The sequence below is a fragment of the Vulpes vulpes genome, chromosome 9 (genome assembly GCF_048418805.1).
Source record: "Vulpes vulpes isolate BD-2025 chromosome 9, VulVul3, whole genome shotgun sequence".
Classification (NCBI taxonomy): domain Eukaryota; kingdom Metazoa; phylum Chordata; class Mammalia; order Carnivora; family Canidae; genus Vulpes; species Vulpes vulpes.
In genome coordinates, this window is record NC_132788.1 from 50,311,996 (window position 1) to 50,332,440 (window position 20,445).

At 39.3% G+C, this 20,445-nt stretch overlaps 1 long non-coding RNA gene across 9 annotated transcripts in view; it reads right to left on the reverse strand.

The window, feature by feature from the left end:
• LOC112918697 (uncharacterized) overlaps positions 1 to 20,445 on the reverse strand; it is a 110,618-nt gene that overhangs the window by 81,452 nt on the left and 8,721 nt on the right. For 6 of the 9 annotated variants that reach the window (XR_011994278.1, XR_011994276.1, XR_011994273.1 and 3 more), the window contains exons 2-5: positions 16,676 to 16,822; positions 14,933 to 15,072; positions 14,394 to 14,553; positions 9,361 to 9,491 (exon numbers count right to left, since the gene is read on the reverse strand). This is a non-coding gene — a long non-coding RNA (uncharacterized lncRNA). Of the gene's footprint in view, positions 1 to 1,618; positions 2,097 to 9,360; positions 9,492 to 14,393; positions 14,554 to 14,932; positions 15,073 to 16,675; positions 16,823 to 20,445 lie in introns of those variants that run through there. The other 3 variants (XR_011994279.1, XR_011994272.1, XR_011994275.1) reach the window with 2 other exon arrangements.

A 20,445-nucleotide genomic window follows, 5' to 3' on the forward strand; every position in this document is an offset into this window, starting at 1 on the left:
CTGCTTCTGCCTCAGTAACATTCTCAGCTGTGCATGTACTGGGGGTAAAGAAAACAACGACTACTAGTACAGATTGATGCACTGTGCTGCCATGTGCTCAGGTCCCAAGAGTTTTGCCTACCACTGTGTTTGCCCATGCAATGTAGAGGCCAAGAGAGCTCCTATTTAGGTCCCAAACATTTTCTCTTCTAAAGAGAAAAGAAACTAACGGGACACTGACCAGATGAAGCTTCTGTTTCTACCCTGACACCAAGAAAACAGTTATGGAATAAATCTTTATTTCTTCTGCAATGGTTTCATCGTCTTTTAACCCAATGAGAAAATCTTGGTGAAAAGAATGGAAGTCTTGATCTGATGCCAACAGCAAAAAGCACCGCGCTTCTCTTTTTCAGGTGGCAGCTGTTTCTTGTAACCAAGACCCGCGTTTTGTTTACTAAAATAATTGTGAAGACCAAGTAATAGCTACACATGGCTTTTGTAAAATTAGAATAGCTGTATTTTTATTTAGTTTGTGGCTCTTTACCAAAAGAAGAGATCAAACACTATTTAAAGGAATCCTTTGAAGTACACTGAAGAAAAGGTCAGAGCAAGAATTTTATGATGCTTACGTCTTTTCTTTGATACATCTTGGATACAATTCAGGCAGACATTTATGTCTAGCTAATGAGAATGGTGATGGTTATGTGGCCCAAGGAATATGAGTTGGTAATGAAGAATAGATTATGGGGGAATTTATCAACCTCTCTTCTGACAGTAATTAGCACTTTGGTTATGTACAAATCAGCCAGCAAAACTTGTCTTTGTTACAGCTTTATTGTTAAAAGACACTTTTTCCTTTGGTGTACGTACCAAAGACAGGAAAATCTTGCACTAACCAGGTTCATAAAACTGAGTTCTCTATGTCTTATTCCTAGAGGGCAGCTTTAAGCACAGAACTAATGAAGAAAAAAATAAGTTGATTCAGAGTGGTTCAACCAACACTACCCAGTTGGGAAGCATAAACAGAAGTCCTGCACAGATGTTTGGACAACTTCCTTAAGCCATAGGGATACTTGTCACTTGCTATTCTTGGTTTTGCCAATCTCAAAATGGAAATAACAACAGAAGTTAAATTTAATGTCCTGTATCATATCCATTTTCTAGGCATCCATAATTTTAGCTAAGGACTTTTCACCAGCTTTATTTAAGACAACAGCTTTCCTGTAATACTCTTAAATAAATGTCACCCCACCAGTGTGACTTATCTGAGAAATGGTTTCTCCACTTAGTAGATGGTATTTTTGCATTTACTTGAATGTTTGCAAATCTGTCTACCTCTGGGAGAGTGTTGTTAAGGCTAAGAAACATTCTATGTTCTCAGTGCCTAGTACAAGAGGTACATATGGTGTATTCCACAAGGGCAGGGACTTTTTACTGATGCATTCCCAGAACCTAGAACGGCACCTGGCATGCAGTAGGCACCCAATAGATTTTGTTGATTGAAGGGCACCATTATTAGTAACCCACATATTCCTCCCACACAAAAAGTAGAAGGAACTGTATTCCTTTTCTGTTAATTTTAAATTGTATTTTCCATATTATGACATAAATTTCAGTGGCTATCATTTATCATAGTGTGACCTCAGTAGGCCCTTGGATTATAAGCTCTTCAAAAACTAAAGGCATTTGTTTTACCCATATCTGAGCTCCTTACAATTTCTCTTCACAATAGTAAATTCTAATGATGTTACTTATAGTAAAATCCCATATCCTATTCTTACCTCTTTTATTTTATGTCAAGAAAATGTTAGGGTGCCTGGTAGCTCAGCCAATTAAGTGTCTGATTCTTTTTTTTTTTAAGATTTTATTTATTCATGATAGACACAAAGAGACAGAGAGACAGAGACACAGGCAGAGGGAAAATCAAGCTCCATTCCAGGAGCCCAATGCGGGACTCGATCCCAGGCCTCCAGGATCACGTCCTGGGCCAAAGGCAGGCGCTAAACCACTGAGCCACCCAGGGATCCCCAAGTGTCTGATTCTTGATCTCAGCTCAGGTCTTGACCACAGGGTTTTGAGTTCAAGCCCTCTGTTGGGCTCCACATTGGGCATCAAGCCTACTTTCAAAGAAAAAGAAAATGTTAAATCTATCTCCTTCATTCCTCATTTCAACATCCATCAATAAAGCTAAAAAAATTAAATAAGCCTGCATTAGAAAATGCAACTAATATAAGTACTTAGTAGATTGCCCTTTTATCTCCCATCCAGTCCTGCCAGTTCTGGTCCAAGCTGGTTCTAAGACATCTCCCTGACAGTAGGGATCAGAGTCTGGCTCAGAAGGCAGAGAGGAGAGTGTTCTAATTCATAAGCCTCACAATGGGTATTTATGCATAAAAAAGCAAAAGTCTATATAGAGTCCTATTTCTGTGTGATGTCTACTACAAGAAAATGACTCTTAACACTACACTATGTTTAATACTAAAGTCATTTTGAGTCTAAATGAAAAGTTTAGTTTAATACTAAAGTTACAGACATAATCATACCAAGTTAGGGAAAAAATTATAGAGGAAAATTTTCTTTAGCATAATAAAAATATTTCAGTGATTGAAATCAAGATTCAATGTACAGTTGGATATAGCAGTGTGAACATGATCTAGTTTATTTTCCTATTATCTTCATATTGTCCAGATTGTGACAAGCTTTATTTGCAATTCCCACATGGTGCTGATGTAATTCTTGAAACAATTTTCAGTAACTCAAATAATAAAAACATATATAAGATAGAAATAAATGTAATAACCATGGAACCCAAATTATGAGAATGTCTCACAAAGAAATAATATGAATTGGAATCAGTAAGTTCATGTATTGAGTCATGATGGTTGCTGTGGATGGCATTTGACTAAGGTTCCACTGTTGGGGCTAAACAAAAACTGAGAACAGGAAGCAGCTCTTTCTAGGCCACAGCTGCATGTACCAGCTTCTGTAGATTTATCCTGACTCCTGGTCCAAGGGCCCAGGCAGTCTCGCACTGTACAAACTGCCTCCACAGCCTTCCTGCACCTGGATGTGAATGCTTCAGGCCTGGCAGCTGAGGTAGGTGTGGGAATTCACAAGAACACGGTCAACACCAATATGGTCAACATGGTCAACATGGCTCTCATTCTTAACTGTAAACTGGAACTTCTTAAAGACAGTTTCATCTATTTTTATTCCGGAGTGCTCAAAGGGAAATGATTGCGAGTGCCATAGAGAAGCCCAAACACGCACAGGACTCTTAAGAGATCACTGCTTAGCCTTTTTTAGGGGCCAAAGTTATAGAGCATAGCTGAAATTTTGCTTCCATTAATTAGGCAGATTTACAGGCTGGTCCTGTCCTGTCTTTCATAGAAAGCTACAGCCACCTTCACCCATGGCCTCACTTTTTCTAAACAGTCTGGCTTCATCCCCATCCCACTACTGAGCTGGCTTCCTCCCAAATTATGAATCATCTTCTAAGTTTAAGACCAATAACTGGTTCTCACTTCATGTTATAGGGGAAATCCCACTGAACCACTCCATTTCCCCTTCAACTTCTGATCCCTCCTTCTCCATTTGTCCCTCCCTTTTAAAAATGGGTCTTTGATCTTCTTTTCTCACCCAACATTCCTTCCTCAGAGATCCCATTCATTCTCCTGGCCTCAATAAGTTTCTACCTATAAGGTGAACTTCCAAACACATATATTCATCCTTGACTTTACCCTTAGTTCCAGTTCTGCATCTCCAACTGCCAGTAGACATTTCCCCCTTGCCACTTTGAATCCAATAAATTTAAAATTGGGCTTTTCTACCTAGCCTCACCACTTCATCTAAAAAGCATGCTACTGGGGAGTGTGGTAGTGTGGGAAGCATGCCATTTGGTTTTCCTTCCCTAAGTGTCTTTTTAAAAAAGATTTTATTTATTTATTTGAGAAAGAGAGTATGAGTGAGGTGTAGGGCAGAGCATGAGGGAGAAGCAGACTCTGCTGATCAGGGAGCCTGAGGCAGGGCTCCATCTCGGACCCCGGGATCATGACCTGAGCTGAAGACAGACACTTAACAAGTGAGTCACTTGGGCATCCCTCTTAGCTTAGATTTCTTATTTCTGTTCGTTGTAGCATTTTTCTTCAAGTCACTTTCACATATTTTGTTCAAATGTTGAATTTCACCAGCTCTTTACTTTATCAAACCATAGGAAATTTCTATTTATGTAGGTCCCAAATGGTCAACTATCAATAATTTCCTATGATTCACTTTACGATTGCCATTGTAGAAGTTCATGTCCTCCTAATCTCCATTACCCCAGTGGCCTCCTGCTCTCTGCCTGTGCATTTCTCTATCTACAGCTCATTCTGAAGGTGGTCAACTTATTAATCCTTCTGAAAGACCCATCTTTGAGAACTTCCTATTATCTAAAGTAAAAAGTACTAAAATCCTTCACTTCGCACTTTTGCTCCCAAATCGACCTTTTCAGGCTCCTGGCTCTATTCATCTTCAGATTTCCACGGTTCCGATGAAACTGGTGTAAATACCATCTTTCTCCCCTCTTTACTCAGGGAACTAGCTCTTCTTACTTCAGAGATCCCTGTGCCTATAGGCTTACTCAGACATTAGCTTCACAAATTCAGGGAAATTGCTGGATCATTTTCTTTATGTTTAATTAATTTTATTCATGAGTTGTCCTTCTATACTCTGTTTAAACACCTTGAAAGTAAAGTGGTGTCTTTGATGTCTGTTTATTTCTTCATTAAGTCAAACATAGACCTTCATAGAAGTTATATGATCAAAAAATAGTTGCTGCTGCTTTCAGTGATTTTTTTTTAAATGGTCCAAGTCCTGGCCCAGATACCATCATTTAATTTGTTGTTCTGAAAATAACTCTCACCCAGAGATGGGATGTCTTTTAAAGTAGCTTTGGGTCTCAACTCTATTTCCTGTCAATGCTACTGCAGTTTATGCTATCATGCACTGTGGACTGAACTATCTGCTGGACAGACTCCTAGATTTCATCAGAATGAAAACTGATGAAAGATAGAGCTTTTCTAGAGATTTTTAAAATCTTGGACAGGACTAGAATTTATCTTTCTAGCAATCCAGTCTTGGCGAGGTGCATCTCAGAATCTACTAAATCCTAACAGCCCACTGCCTTCAGTTAAATTGAGAAGTTTTGATACATGGATCGTGTTTTCGTGGGAATTTGTAATCTGTTATCTGAATATCCAGGCAAGAAATTGCCTTTTTTGTCATCAAGTCATAATTTCTGATTCCTCCACTGCCTGCTTGATTTATTTTCAAATACCCTTGATATTTGTCTTCTTGTGGGTATAAATAAAATAATTCTTCTAAGCCTTATTGGCCTCTGAATGTCCTCTATGCATATTTCATCTATGCTGCCAGACAATTGCTGAGATTTAATCCAAGATGATTTAAAAATAAGCTAGTTTATTTTTTTAAATAACTCCTCAAAAAGGCAACTCTCAAACCCAAAGTTGTATTTCTTGAGAGATTTCTACTGCACTGTGTATTTTGCTATATTGCACAAAGGAAAAAAAGCAAAGAAGGAGTTGTTTTGACTTTATAATAATCCTGCTATTCCTCAATAAAGATGAAGATAAGAAATAATTTCTGTAAAAGAGCATACTCCCTTCTGGTCCTTGAGGCCCTTTTCAAAGGCCACTTGTCAAAAGAAGAGTCAACAGAATTAAACAAAAGTTTATACCAGCAAGCCTCAATGATGAAAAGATTCAGGTCAGAGGATCAAAACACATATGATTTGGGAATAAAATAAATCTGTAATGTAGGGGCACCTGGGTGGCTCAGTGGTTGAGTGTCTGCCTTTGGCTCAGGTCATGATCAAAGGGTTCTGGGATCAAGTTTGGCATTGGGCTCCCCGTGAGGAGCCTGCTTCTCCCTCTGTCTATGTCTCTGCCTCTCTGTGTCTCTCACATAATAAACAAATAAAATCTTTAAAAAAATAAATTAAATCTGTAACTTAATCTTCAAATAGATTATACCTAGTTACATTTTCTAAGTATGATAGCATCCAAAGTCATTTGGTTTAAATTTATGATTAAAGAAATAAAGATAACACACTTATTTAAATATACTGTATTCATTAATTATTGAGCCATATAATCGAGTTGCTATTTTAAGTCTAGTTAAAGATTAATTCTGGTTGTTCTTACACTTTCCTTAAATCCTTTTACTTTGTAATTTAGTAGAAAGATTGTGCTTACAATTAATTTCTATGTCATATTAGAAAGGAAAGAAAATTGATTGCACGAAAGCAGAAGAATTTCCCTTAACTCAGACATATTGATATAAAAATGAGTGCCAAATAAAAGATCCTGGTTTTCTTTATTTGATCTTTGTTCATCCCTCTTTTATCTTAGGATAGATTACAAAGCTTTCTTATTAAAAACTACTTTTCTTAATTTATATTCAATGTAATATTACTTTAAAAAAATTTACCCCATCAATACAAATTCATATTTCCATTAGTTCTTTCCTAAATACTATTATGTGAGCTAAATGTGATTGATATAATTTTAAATTAAATGTGATTCATTTTTCCAAAAGAAAAAATTACATTTCACTCACCACATTTCAATTCACACCCAAATTATTTGTTGATTGCCTGCTATGTAATAATTCCAATGTTATTCCAAAAATATGTGAATATTTTGATTTTGTTTGTTAAGCGTAGTGGGCAGCCTCTGAGATGCCTCCCAATGATCCCTGACTTCCGGTGCTTGCACTATAGTGTAGCCCCTTCTCAAATTGTATTAGAGATGGTCTGTAGAGAAATAGAATATGGCAGAAGCATGATATTGTATAATAAAGAATTTTCCTGGCCTTCATCCTGGTTCCTGGGACAAAAAGTTAGGGTTAGTGTCTGTTATTCATAGTGCACCCCATGGTTCACCATGGTTTATGTTGATCAGCTGATTCTAGATAGTTCCACAATGAGGGCAAGCCACACCAGAAAAAACAACCATGTGACTACTGGGGTACGACTTAGAGCCACATGATGCCACTCAGGTCTCCTGGGAGGAAACAGAAGGCTGCCAGCTGAATTTAGTACCGTGGTCAAAGATTCAGTCAATCAAGCTTACAGAACAAAACCTTAATGAAAACTCTGTACGTCACAGAAGCCGAGTGAGCTCCCTGGGTGGTAATAATGCACGACAATACTGCCAGGATGATGTATCCTGGAGACAAAGAAGCTTTGTGCTTGAGACCCTTCTAGACCTTGCCATTTAGACTCTTCATTTGGCTGGTTGTGATCTGTATCCTTAGTAATAATTGTAAACATAGTGCCTTCCTGAGTTCTGAGTCATCCCAAAAAATTACTGAGCCTGAGGGGATAGTGAGAACCCACAAATTTGTAGCCAGTTGTTCAAAAGTGCAGGTGGTCTGGGAACCCTGAGATTGAAGCTAGTGTTTGAACTTGAGGGCAGCCTTGTAGGAGATTGTGCTCTTCATCTGTGAAATATAACCAAAGTTAGAGTCCGAATTGTATGGTGTATGGCAGGTCACTTCCAAGACTAAGGATAAAAGACAGAGGCTTCTGCCTTTCTCTCTGGGATCCCTCACTCTGGGGGAAATTTACTGCATGCTGTGAAGAGTCCTAACGAGTTCCATGGGAGAGAAACAGACCTCTAGCTGGCAGCCATACAAATGAGCTGCTTTTGCAACTGGATCCTCCAGCCTCAGTGCAGCTTTTAGATGACTAGAGCCCCAACTGACATTTGATTGTAATCTCACTTGAGATCCTGAACTACAATTACCAGCTGAGCCACTCCCAGATTCCTGAACCCCAGGAACTGGAAATAGCAAATGTTTAGTGTTTTTATGGCTACGTTTGGTATAATTCGTAATACAGCAATAAATAATTCACTCAACAACATGAAGTTATCTGAGCTTGGTTTTAAGCTTCAGATCCCTTGCTTTCCAGTTTACCCAAAAGAAAAATGTGTTAACTGCCTCTTCCCTGCCGTTGATTGATTTTTTCTTTAGGATGTATCTCAGTAAATTTCAAATGTCCCCGTAACAAGCGAGTTTATCCCTCTTGATTCTGGGATAGGCTAAACCAGCCCCCAAATCTCAGGGGCTTCTCACAGGAAAATCCATTTCTTAATCACACAGCGATTAGATGTGGTCTGAAAAGTTGTACCCCAAGCAATGGATCAGCAATGCAGGCTTCTTTTATCTTTTCATCTCCCCACATGGGAGAAAGTCAGGAAGATCTCACATTGGGTCTTATCACCAGGGGTGGAAATTACGTACCTCATCTCTGCCCACTTCTCATGGCCAAACTCAGTCACACAGCACCAAATTAACTTCAAAGGAAGCTACACAATGTGCTTTTTATACTTGGCCAAGAAGAGAAAATGGAATCTGTGACAATCAAAAGTCTCTGCCATAAAGCAGATACTTGCTTTCTTTGCAATATACTGGATCTGGTAAGCAGCATCAAAAGGTACAAATAGCAACATCCCCTACCTAAATTAAAGGCAGGAGCCTTCATGATTCATGGGTCATGAGCTGGTGTAGTAACAATAAACACATAGGAGATGGCATTCATGCTGTATCATGATTTTTTTGTTTCTATTTTAATGAAAACGTTGTGCTGTGTCCACTGTCACAAAACAAATAGAACCAAATGTTGATCTATTTCATGGGCTATCATGTTTTTTATTCTATCACACTTGAGATGGTAACAGTACCTATACATCCAAGTGTGGCTCGACTACGTGGAGTGGGTTGAAAGATATCAAAGCCCATGATGAATGGAAGAAGGGCATTTTCGCACATATCCTGAGACACACAAAACCAGCTCGTATGTTCTTGTCTGGGTTGCTTCCAAGATGGACTAGTTACTGACTAAATTCTCCAGCTTCTCTCATAAGTGGGCATTAACTTTTTTGAACTTTCGATCTTGCTCAGATAGTGAGCCAGTCCTCATCTTGGCAATCTGCATTCCAGTGGGCTTAGACAGCCAACATGCAGCAGCAGCAGCAGCAGCAGCAGAGTATAATTAATCTTGCTGCCGTAAGCATACGCTGATCCTTTACCTGACCCCCTCTTCTACAGTCTACCCCCGTCCCCTTCCTCTAACCCTCACCATACACATATGCCTTCCATGTGTACCCAGACACACAGTTGGGCTTATGCTTCATTGTCTGCCCATTTCCCACTCTAGAACTGAAGACACCGAAGCCGTGGGCTGAAAGCCCTAATACCCAATCTGGGTCTAGTTAAATTTGAATCTGAAATCTCCGTACCCCTTTAGGACCTTTACTTTGGACTAAAGTACTGGAAGGAGACCTACAACATACACACTTCTGCCCTGAGACTCACCCATTACTGAATTCCTTCCTCTGTGCCGGCAGCTCCAGTGGGACCTGAAACTTGTATGGGGCCGAGGCTCCGTGGAGATGACATCACACTGTGACTGGTTTGATCAAAAGGCTTTGGAATTGCTGGGTGAGCTAGAGACAAAAGAGAAGCTTAGAAGAACTGAATATTTCTCTTTAAAAATTGAGTATTTTATGTAATTTTTGGGATTTGCGAGACATTAAGAAATCACCATAATTTTGCACCTTCACATAAATGAATGATACTGCTACAATAAATGAAGAATACAGAAACAGATATGAATATGTAAAAACAGATAATATTGGAAACAAGACAATATAACAGAATACAAAACATCTTAAACCATTTTCTTTATATACTTATTCTTTGGTTCCTAGAAACTCAGAAGGAAAAAAAGATATATTTTTTCCCCAAACTATTTGGTGATCACACAGAACCTAAAATTTAAACTGAAACTTGAGAGAAAAAGTTGATTTTTTTTTTTTTTGGCTCTGAGGTAAACACCCAGAGAAGAAAGGGATGATCCAAAGATCCAGACTCCCTTGTTCCCAAAAATCTGTCTGTAGTTACCTTGAACTTTAAAGATGATAATGAGATCAATCATGTTGTATTACCTTTGTGAGAAACAGGTGAGGATAGGGTAGAGAATGGGGAAAAAATGTGCTCTAACAAGTATATTAGTTGTCCTCTTTTGTTTAAATCTTGATCCATCTAGACTCTGCAAATTTGGAATCTCTTGCTATCTTATCCTAAGCTCTGCTCTTTATCGATGGATAGATTAGAGAACAAAATTTAAAAAGCACAATAGCCTCGTGTGTTTTGGCCTCCTTGGTAAACCCTCTGAAATAGGCTTTAAATAAACAGGCTTGCAGTAGTTTTCTTTCTGTTCTCTCTAGAAGAAGAGAATGGGGGCTGAAGTTTCCACTGTCCTTTTTTCTAAAAACTCTATATTTTATCTGCTAACCATGCTTCGCGAAGAAAGGGGGCTGATTACAAAATCAGCTCCAAATCCTCTTCTTACTATGAGTTTATAGTAGTCATGGATATGAAGACCTGAGCTCGACTCCAGCTGTTTACAGGCAGCAACTCTTACAAGTTGAGATTACAACAAAAACTAACGCAGGAAAAATTTAGATTGGGAACAAATTTAACCATTTCCTCTCTGGAAGCAAGAAGTGAACCAATTGTGTCTTCATGTTAAAACTGGGAGGGGGAGCACCTGGGTGGTTCAGTTGGTTAAGCATCTGCCTGTGGCTCAAGCCATCCCTGGGTCCTGGGATCGACCCCCACATCAGGCTCCCTGCTCAGCTTGGAGTCTATTTCCCCCTCTCCCTCTGCCCTGCTCAGGTTCATGCTCTCTCTCTCTCACTTTCTCTCTTAAATAAATAATTAAAATCTTAAAAAAAAATTGGATGGGAAGTTCTCCCAAAGACAACATATGGAAAACACTTTTTTTTTCACTATAAGCATTAATTCCAGGTTTAAATTCTAACATTCATTCTAATATTGCCTTTTTGGAAGGCTTTCAGGCACACGATGGTGCTTTTCATCATCTGCTTCTATGGGAAACATGAAAGGTGATGCACCTAACCCCCATGCCTATCCTCGCTCAAAGAGGAGGGGACCATAAGGTAAAATGTATTTTGTTCTAAAAAAATTCTTAGCACTGGGCACCTGGGTGGCTCAGTGGTTAGCATCTGCCTTTGGCTCAGGGCGTGATCCCGGAGTCCTGGGATCAAGTCCCACATCGGGCTCCCTGCATGGAGCCTGCTTCTCCCTCTGCCTGTGTCTCTGACTTTCTCTCTGTGTCTCTCATGAATAAATAAATAAAATCGTTTAAAAAAAATTCTGAGCACTGTGTATCTGACACATCTGAGGTTTAGGAACAGAAAGGTGGACAAGAAGACATTAGTGTCATTTTTCTCAATTCAAAAGCTTAGTTCTGATGATACCAGCTCCAGGAGAGACTGTCTCTACTCTGAACATTTCTTCCTTCCTTCTTCACAAGTAATTCAAAATACAGGTTTTCTCACAGAGCACAGAGACAATGTTAATGTCCTTTGGGGTGTTCTCGCCCCCCGTGTGTGTAGAGGGTAGAGATAGGAGTCAGGAGGAGGTGGCAGGGCTTCTGTTTACCTTTCGAAAAGATGAGAGACACTTGCAATCTCCCAAATTAAATAAATTTCTGAGAAGCTATTGCCCTTCTTCCCAGGTGTGGTCTTGGTCCAAAGATAGGATGGAAGATCTCTTCCTCTCATGCTACCCCACACCCTTGGGCAGTGGTGGTCTTTCTTATGTATAGTCTCACCTCCTGACGTGCAACACATGCATTTATTTGCTTCTGCTCATCTCTTAATCTCTCTCTGAGAGAAATGCTGAAATTCCCTACAATCTGTGTAACACTTGGGAGATATAAATAGGAATTGACTCTATTATTCAGCACTATTCTGTTAGGGATGCTCTTAGCTTCTCCCAAATATTAAGAGTTAGCTGCTCCGGGTGGTGATGGGATTATATGAGTATTTCTCACTAACTATTCCAATGAGATTTGGTTTTGCTTGCTTTTTTCTTTGTATTAATTCAGGACATTATAAAGTCAATTAAAGGATTTGTTAATAAAGCAACATAACTCTTGATTAACAGGCATTTACTGAGCATTTATTATGTGCGAGGCACTTTCCTGGCACAAACGGACCAAAACCAGACAAAAAGAAATCCTTTTTCAGGGAGTTTAAAGCTATGAAATGTAAGCACATGCATGCACACGTGCACACACCCACACACACATCTACACACAATGGCAGTGTGAGTCTTATGTTAACTACTGAATACACTGGTGAAGTTTTTTGCAAGGAAGAAAGTCGGGAGAGCCACGGTTACCCACGCTATCCTCTATCTCAGTGGTGATACTCTTTACCTTAATTATCACAATCACCTAAGAGATCAATATTATGAGAAAATTGGGAATTTAAGAGATTACAGAGTTATGCGGCAGAAAATCAAAGTGCTTTTATACCCACAACTCCCTAATACCTTCTAAGAAAGAACAAGGTTTAAAAAAAAAAAACTAAGTTTGAAGTGAACAAACGAGCCTTTGACATGTTAAATTTCGAATCATGAAAATTCACTAAGTGATGCTGGATGAAGAGGAGCTCCTTCCCATTCTTGCCACCCTTGCTTTATGCTCTGGCTTTCCTGCAAATTAAAGTACTGCTGTCGTGTCCCAGAAACCAAAAGTGAGAAACAGTAGTGCTAACTTTCTTGTTCTTTATTTCTTTTTTTAAGATTTTATTTATTTGGGATCCCTGGGTGGTGCAGCGGTTTAACGCCTGCCTTTGGCCCAGGGCGCGATCGTGGAGACCCGGGATCGAATCCCACGTCGGGCTCCCGGTGCATGGAGCCTGCTTCTCCCTCTGCCTGTGTCTCTGCCTCTCTCTCTGTGTGTGACTATCATAAATAAATAAAAATTTTTAAAAAAGATTTTATTTATTTGTTCATGAGAGACACAAAGAGAGAGGCAGAGACACAGGCGAGGGAGAAGCAGGCTCCTTGCGGTGACTCCGATGCGGAACTTGATCCCAGGACCCTGGGATCAAGCCCTGAGCTGAAGGCAGAGGCTCAACCGCTGAGCCATCCAGGCATCTCTAACTTTCTTGTTCTTTAAAGTGCCCAATAATTAACTGCCCCATTTCTCTCAGACCCCTTCACATAAATACCTTTTCTTGAAATCTTTCTACCTTTGTACCTTTCGTTTACTTGACTCACTTGCAATGTCTCTCCTGAAATAATAGTATCTTCTCACCACATCCAGCTGTCTGGCTCCCGTGTTCCTCTGTGACCACTAGTACTGGGCAGTGGCTATTGGCAGAACCTCACACCTCCTGCAGTGTTAGGTCCCAAAGCAGCAGCTAAAACCTCCTTATCCTTAGTCATTACATAAAGAAAGCAAAACTAAAAAAAAAAAAAAAAAAAAAAAAAAAAGCTTTTTTGTTCTCCGTTTGGATTATGGAATCTGCCATTAAATCTCTGGATGCCATTGCATTTTCATACCACAAATGAGAGAACTTTTAGTAAAGCCATGAACATTATGCTGTGGGGAGGGCACCTTGGACTGCTTCCACACTGCTGAGAAAATTTGCAATTTTCTTTTCTATCACTAGTCTTGGGACGATTGGACGGTCTCCTTGGCAGAGACCATTTGCATTGCTTTGTTTAGTTTGGTTTGATATTCTAATTCAGCAACAGGAGCTCAAAGCCTGAGCGAATGAATAACGTAAACTCAAGACAGCGGGGCCTGGAACCAAAGACTGGACTCGGGACCTAGCTCACTGCCTGCAAACTCACTCTACTACATCCCATGCAACGTATGGTACCTCTGCATGTGGTCTGCCTCTAGAAACCTGTATCTGCTTCTCAGACTGGCACCATTGCTTTTCTTCACGCTTACTAGGGCAGAAAGAGACACGCAGGGGTGGAGAGAAAGAGCACTGTTTGTGCTCTACAGGTTCTAACTTGATGATGTGTCGTTTCTCTGTTTGCATAATAAAATCTGCCTAAGAGCAAATTATGTCAAATATGTAGGGATTTTGCCTGCAGTCATACCAGAATTTTTACAGCCTTCAAACCCTTGAGAATCAAAGACAGACACATGGTGCCAGCCACCAGGTGATGTAAATGGAAGTTTTTCCCATTTTGCGGGAGACTACAGCTCTAAGGTTGTCATTTGCCCACGGTCATGAAGTAAGTCAGTGAAAACACCAAGGTTAACATAAGTTGGGCAAGAAAAGCAACATACTCCCCATGGAGGAAGCTTACACTGTTTCCACACAGTATTTTCTATTTTTCATTTCCATCTGAGCATCTGCATCCGTAGCTGAAGCCACACTGAAGCTGAGAGACAGGGCTTCATCCCGAGCACACTTATGAGGAATCCAAGGCTATTTAGTAGGGATATTCGTCCTGGCATTGGTCCACCTTAGCTTAATAGTTTTAAAATTCAAAACATTCGGGAGTACCTGGGTGGCTCAGAGGTTGAATGTCTGCCTTTGGCTCAGGGTGTGTTCCTGGAGTCCCAGGATCGAGTCCCACGTCGGGTTCCCTGCATGGAGCCTGCTTCTCCCTCTGCCTGGGTCTCTGCCTCTCTCTGTGGGTTTCTCATGAATAAATAAATAAAATCTTTAAAAAAATAAAATTCAAAACGTTCAGAAACTAGGACAATATAGGATGACTTTTATGATTCAGCAGAGGGATTCAATCTGAAGATTCTCTTACTGCCCCTCACTATTACAGCTCTGCGTTTCCAGGTTCCATTCCCCTTCAATTCCTATGTCGAAACATCAGTCTAGCCTTCTGTGTGCTTTGCTTTTAGTTTCTAGAAAGCAGGTGTTCTAAATCTAAGATCCATGAACTCCTGGACTCTGTGGATGAGCTTGGCAGGGGGTGGGGGATGGAGGGGTGGGGGGGTGTGTTCATGGGGATATGAACTCCCTGAAAACTCAAGGAATCTTCTGGGGGAATGTGCAGGTGTGCATTTTATAGGGAAGCGGTCAATCACCTTGATAAAATTGCCACAGGTGTAAATACTTCACAAAAATTAGTCCATTGCTGCCATAAAAAATAAATAACAAGGTCCACACGACAAGTCCCATTTGAAAACCAAAATTGTTTTGTTCAGAAGTACAAGGAAAAGGTTGGCTGGGAAAAGAAAAAAAAAAGATTGGTGAGAAGCAGAGAACTGTAAATCATGCTACTGCCATGCCAGCCTATGGGGTAAAGTAGAATTACAGTAATGATAACTTCTCCCCCACAAAGGGTCACCCAAGGATGCTGTACTCCGGGCCCTGTTGTTCTCTCCCCGCTCAGTGATGACTGAATGCATGCTGATGTCTCTCTTTCTTTAATATCTCCAGCTCTTTGGTTTCACTTAATTCAGAGCTTTACTTCCAATATTTTCTGGAGTTTCTCTCTGTCATGGTCATATATATATATATATATATATATATATATATAGTCCCTGAGGACAGAAATCACCCTTGGTTGAGAATGACTAACCAAGCACAAAAAGCCAAAGGTGAGGGTCAATTAAGTAACTTTCTTTTTGCGCAGAGCAGTATGTGACAAAGAGTCATTTATCAGATGTTTTTAAATGAGATTCCAAACAGTGAGGGAAAGACAAGGGACTCTAAAAGAAAGAATTCACAGGTGACTCTCCAGTAATAATTATCTCAACAATTTGCTCTTCGCAAGTGCAGAAATATGCACTCATTAATTGTTTTCAGCCTGTCGATAAATGCCTTGAGGTCAATGTGACACACTTGCCCCTAAATATTATTGTGTTTTCTCAAGTCATAAGGCAGCTGTCACCGTGGGGTTTTCTGACAGCACCAGTTACCATGCTTTCTTGTTCTTAAAACCAGGAAAGTTAAAAAGATATCCAGTATCAAAGTTAGGGCTCAGAGTGGGTGATCGGGCGACAGGATGTGAGAAAAGCTAAGTAAAAACTTAGATTTGGGCAAACAAAGCTTAAAGCAAAACGTCAGTTAAAAGGAAAGAGGGACAGAGGGCACCGGTTGTATCCAAGTGGAAACTGAGAACATGATCAAAGGTATTTCTGCAATTAGTGGCTCAGCAGGGCAAGTGTCAAGTTGAGCTTCAGCCACAAGTAACTGAATCGGCCATGGGGGCATCGAGGTCAGTGATGAGATGCCCTCTAGTTTGTCGACTTGATGGACGGGTACGAATCCCTTGCTCAGGCCTCCGCTGAGTTTCCGCTTCACTGTGAAAACCTCCTGCCTGTTTTCCCACAGGCAGAGATGCAGTTCCCCCCTACCCATCCATTGCTTCCAGGGCATAGCTCCGTTAGAGTGTTTACTCAAGTGTTTTGTCACTATCAGATGGTCTGTCTTTTAGCCCCATTAAATGGTGAGCTCCTTAGGACAGGATTTTATTTTTGTTTTAGCTTCATGACTTAAGCGTCTAGAGCATTTATGCAATTTTTAAAAGATTTTATTATTAATATTTTATTCTATTGATTATAGAGAGGGACAGAGACACAGGCAGAGGGAGAAGCAGGCTCCATGTGGGGAACCCCATGCGGGACTCGATCTGAGGACCCCCAGAGCCAAAGGCTCAACCACTAAACCACCCAGGCATCCCTACACAATATTCATTCAACAAACCTTCCCTGAGTATGAACCAGATATTGTCTGCTTCGACTCTCGTGTTTTGTCCTACCATCCTTTAATAAGGGGAGAATATGCTGCCTCACCCAAATCCCCCAAAAGGAAGTATTACTTACCAGAGAAGTAATGGGATATCTTAGTTTATCTATGCTTCTGTGATGGGCCGTGGCTGCCATTCCCCATCCCAGGAAGAGCTGCACCATGATGGGTTCAGGGTCTCATGAAATCAGTATGCCCTGGGCACTCCTTGTAATTTAAATTGGCTTATGGAAAGACAAGCACAGAGCTCAGAATCCTTGTCTCAGCTTTAGCATTATACATTAATGAACATATGACTGACACTGTTAATGATGAACACCATCAGCAAAGTGGGATGTTGTATTTTATATACCCCCCTCCAACTGCCTGACTTCTGTTGCTAGTTTTTAAGAACTTCTATAAATCAGACCCAATGCTTCTCATACAATCGTTGAGATTTTTCTAATATTATTAAAATCTAATATGTCATTGCAATGGTATCAGGAAAGGAATTGATTGTGTTCTTTTGGAGGAGTCAGATGGATTCTGATATTCCAAGAGTTGTCTTCCTTTATTCACATCACCAGGATGGGGGCAGGCAACATATTCCAAGAAAGACAGCGTGTTTAGAATCTACTTGCATTTGGAGGCATCAATTAGTTCTTTTAATAGACTGGTTTTCCCCTATCTAATATTATCTGGAACACTTGCGAAATATGTTGATATTTATAGTTATATGACACCATTACTTTCAGTGACATCGACTCCCACATGATATCATAGAATACTCTCTCAAAATGAGGAATGTTTTATAAATTTTTAGTATTTTGATTACACACAATATATTTTATATTACATATACATGTATATGTATTTCCATTATTCTTTTAATAGTTCTCCTACAGGCAAGGGCCAGCAGAGCAGACTCAGCATCCAAGATAGTATTTTTAAGCACTCACAGTAGCCTAACTGGAAACACAATTATATGTGAGAACTATGGGCCACATGCTCTGGGAAACAGAGAGCGAGCAGTTAAAGTCAGATATTCCATCATGGCTTATGGTTAAAAAAAAAAAAGGATAATCTTGTGCCATATCATATACCTACATCAGCATACCTATAAAGGCAACATGTTTCTAGATAAAACACAGAACCCAAACATATATATATATTTTTTTTCTGAGTTAAGACTCATCTAACTTAACTGCATATTTTTACAAAAACCATCCACCCACACTGGAAAGCTGTAGTCAAATACATAGCCAGACAGATATCAACATGCAGGAATCTTGAGGCATTAGGAAGAATAAGCATGAGTGTGCCATAAAGTATTTGTCTGGAAAAAGGAAAGAAAGGACAAAAGAAAGAAAGAAAAGGAAAGAAAGAAAGAGAAAGAGAAGTTTTATACACAGTGTAGTTTCATAGAGCTAAGTATAAAAAAATATTAATTTGGCTACATAATGAAAAGAAGGTAACTTCTAGAATTTAAGTTGCAAGGTACACAGTTGAAATACTGTAATTATATTATTTCAAAATCTAAATAATAGTGCAAAGAGCTAGAAGAAAAATGCCCGCTGGAATTTGAAACATTACAACCACTCTCCATAAGCAGAGCCCATTATGAATATCTTTAAACATAACAGTTTTACACCAGAAGTAGATCAAAGAAACATAATATCCTTGTGTATATAATTGTAGTCTCCCTTCCTTTGATGATAGATATAGTAGGATGGTAGATGCAGGTATGTACACACAGATGTTAACGCACGCTCTTTTGGAAAAACTTGAGACAAAATCTCTTATTTAGATTGTGTTGAGTTTCAGTTCTTTGGGCCCCTCCCTTAAAGTCTTCCCACATGCTAGAGCCATAACATGTCCTCTTCCTGGTGAAATCCGTTTTTCACTCTTCCCATCAGAAACCAGACAGCCGTCTTTAATTCTTTTCTCTTCCTAACTCCCTATGTTTCTGTCTGTTCTAAGCATAGTTAGTCCCTTGCACACAGTAAACATCCAATGATTATTTCTTCCAGTTACCTGCATGGTCATATTTTTACTTCTAAACAGACTAGTCTTTTCTTTTTCTCCTTATTTCTGCAGTGACACCAGTTATCCCATTGTGATGATGTCCTAGGCACTACATTCTTTTTCACCTTGCAGAGAGCTGGTGCCAGATTCGTCTTCCTAAAATATTGCTATAATCAATCCATCACTTTCAAAATCTCCAATAGCTCCTTCTATCTTCATTTTTAAATCTTAATATGTGGTTGTTGTTGTTTTAGTGAACCTCTAACCTGAGAAACTGCAGCCTACTCATCAATACTTTTCCTTATACCAACAAACAGCCTGTTTTCACCATAACTATCACTACTCAGGTGCAGGTCTAACCAAACCTCCGAGCTTTCTCTTGCGGCACTCCTCTTTTTAAGTTATCCAAACTCATCCTTCCCTTTCCAAATGAAGCCCACATCCTTCATGAAAACCTTCCTCTTATTTCATGTACCTAGAGTACCTTTTACTCCCTGCTCCCCTGAACACTGTCTTTAATCCACCTTGCAATATTCATTATTCAATTGTATATTATTCTTACTTCCCTTCCAATGTCCCTTATTTCCTTCTAATTCCGGGCTGGTCTGTTCAATTTGATGTCCTACCCTTAAAGTTCAGGACAAGGTTTTAATCACCATCTCTAAGCTCAAAATCATGAATAATAGGCATATAAGAAATAGTTACTGATCTTATTAATGCTATATACTGATTTTGATGCATTGAGTCAGAAAACTCAAAGAAACTAATTGAAAGGGAAGTAAAAAAAAACTACTGTTTCCTTCCAAGAAGTCAATGCCAATGATAAGAATTGTATGTAAGTTATGGGAATGCAGCAGGTGCATTAAGTTCAAAGCAGTAGGAATTTGAAAACTTTAAGGAGATCCAGAAATTACTTCAGTAGAGTTCACTTTTCTTGTTCTTCTAGTCACCTATTATTCTAGTAAGCTTTCTTAAGTTGTAAAACAAGGAAAGTGAGAAATCTGAATATTCTTACAAGTAGTAGGAAATATGATTACATTTTACAAACAAAATTATTTTCTCAAATTACTTATGGTGAACACATTCTCACTTCCAAATGTTCTAGTCTTTTTTTTTTCTCCTTATTCCTGTAGCCACCCTAATCATCTGGCCCTAGCAACCCAAAGTATGGTGAATAATAATAACAGCACTTGTTAAACATATTCATCTAAATGGATTTCCTGGTGTTATCTTGTTTGCATGGAACATGGAGTTAATGCGGTCAAGGTGATAGGAATGGACAGTCATAGCCTAGAACTCAATATCATTAGCTCATTTATAAAAAGGCATAATTTGCCTACCATAGTGTGTAAAGTGACTTCTCAGTTAATTCTAAGTCCTACATTCTGCCTTACATCCATTTTGTAACTTCTTGTGCACACAGGTGGATGTCTGTGGTAAATGTATCTTGACAAAGCTAAATTGAATAAGAGTTCAAAATTTTCAATAACAAATCTACAATTTTAATTATATATAAATATATAAAAATCAAATACTGCATGTTACATTTACACATTTAAGTAAGTTAAGTGACTGGATAACTCAACCTGAATATAGATTCTTCAGGGAAAATCTGAAATTTTTACTCAAAATCTTGGATATTGGTATTATTCTTTAAAACCCATTTTCAAAGGTAACATAAATATGTTGATCCTTACCATAAGGCTAAAATGATCTATCTTGTTCAGTGAAAAACTTTTTCTTTTTCTTTTTTTAAGATTTATTTATTTATGATAAGCATAGGGAGAGAGAGAGAGGCAGAGACACAGGAGGAGGGAGAAGCAGGCTCCACGCAGGAGCCCGG